This window comes from Lepisosteus platostomus, unplaced genomic scaffold (assembly GCF_059453375.1).
Source record: "Lepisosteus platostomus isolate fLepPlt1 unplaced genomic scaffold, fLepPlt1.hap1 Scaffold_118_H1, whole genome shotgun sequence".
NCBI lineage: Eukaryota > Metazoa > Chordata > Actinopteri > Semionotiformes > Lepisosteidae > Lepisosteus > Lepisosteus platostomus.
The window spans coordinates 144581-146705 of NW_028291499.1; positions in this window are offsets into that span (position 1 = coordinate 144581).

Here is a 2125-nt window from a genome sequence, read left to right on the forward strand (position 1 = left end):
AAAATAAATAAATAGTTAAATAAATAGTTTGTATTAGGACAGTATAGCTCTTTAAAACTCTCCTGAAGTGGAGAAATGGAAAATATGAGTAAATATGTTTCCTTTTGTGTTCTGCTCTGCCTGCTGAAAGACAAAAAGTTTTTTAAACTTGTCAATGTGGGACACTCTCTTCAGACTAAAGAGACTCAGTTCCTCCATCCTGTCAGTGTGGGTCACTCCCTTCAGACTAAAGAGACTCAGTTCCTCCAGCTTGTCAGTGTGGGACACTCCCTTCAGACTAAAGAGACTCAGTTCCCTCAGCCTGTCAGTGTGGGACACTCCCTTCAGACTAAAGAGACTCAGTTCTCTCAGCCTGTCAGTGTGGGACACTTCCTTCGGACTAAAGAGACTGAGTTCCTCCAGCCTGTCAGTGTTAATATACAGCCTGTGCCCCAGACTGGCTAATGTGAAGACATTCATGTGTTGTCTTTGTGTGGTGGTGTTTTCTCTGTAGTTGATCTTTGTGTTACACTCCTGCCCTGGTTGGTGTTTGTAATCCTGTGAGATGGAGAAAGATGAAAAAGGGGAAATTTTATCACCTCCTTCTGTACTTCACCCGAGGCTGTCAGGTCAATGAATGTGAAAGTGCGAGCCTACTTATTCAGGAGTTCACGGGTTTGGGGTTAGTGTTAGTGTTCGGGTTTATTATTATCACTTCTCAGGAACCTGTAGCAAGGGCTCCATGTTTCTGTCCAGCAAACTGTTTGGCAGATATTTTGGCTTCAGTATAGCACGTAGGTCTGCTCGGCAGTATTGGATTTAATCCAGCTCTTCTCACTGAGCTCTGCAGAAGTTTTCAGCGCCAGCGTCGCCCAGCACATGAAGCCAGTCTTTGGTCTAAGCAGCAGTCTCTGCAGCCTCAGGACAGTGCATCAGATACGGACGCTCGCCAGTCCATCTCATCTGCACTCGAGGCTGTACCTGTTTCTGACTCGCAGTGTTTGGCAGCAATTTCAACTTAAAGTCAATAAGGGCCTTATCTCTGCACGGCACCCTCAGAGGCCTCCGGGGTCTTATATCCGCGCGGCCTCCAGCCAGCCTCCAGCTTTTAGTTTCATACTTTGACATCTCTTGCTTAATTTTTTGTTATTCTGCTGCTAGACAGACCACGAAGCAGATGCTACATCCAAAAAAAGTCACAAGCACTCAATCAGTGAGAACATTCACCTCTATTTTTCTGTGGCTTGTGATTTTTTTACCCTTTTTTCTCTTTTTCCTTCAAAGCTACAGCTCTCCCACCATCTCCAGACAGTCTCCTTCCGCTGGCATAACTCTCTGCAATTCCGACAGCTGTATTCAAACCAGTCTCTCTGCTGCATCAAGGCAGCTTTTTTTCCAACTTCCAATTATTTTATACAGCTCTGGTTTCAATCAGCCTGCCTTATTACTTCATCATCTCTCATTAAAAGCCTGAAGAGGTTCCGCTGTGAACCTGCACTTGGAGCTTGGCTTGTCATTAAGCACTGTGCCGAGATCTCAGGGCCCAAAGCATAACATTAGGAATGTATTGTAGTAAATAAATTTTATGATATGGCTGGCCAGGATCCCTGCCCTCCATCGATAATGACACAAATCAGCAGTTAAAGACTCTGTGTATCACCATGATATTGAAAACCATTGGGCTTCATACCTGGGCAAACAATGTATTTCCTCTACTTTGTGATGCAGTTGACTTAGCTCTGCCTGAAAATACTGTGTAGTTTTTTTAATAAATTCTGGGAAAAAAGAGGGACCAGTGGTTTTTTCTCTTCTTGGCCCAGAAGAAGTTGTGATCCAAAACCAAGTTCTTACAGCTTTCTCTTTTCTCCTCTTTTTCTGATGAACTAGGACAAGATGGAAAACCCAGAGGAGTCTTTCAGAGAGAGAATGGACGAGGTGAGACAAGACCTCACAGAGCTTCAGAAACTGCACAAGGGAGGCAAAGACCGAAACAGTGCTGAGGTGAGAGAACTGGAAGACAAGATTCGCTCAGCCCTTGACGTTCCTCAGGAATGCTGGGTACCTGCTGGAGAGTCTCTAAACGAGCTGGTGGAAAATCTGCACCAACAGCTCAACCTTCTGGAAGACTCCTCCCTGTCTCACCCTG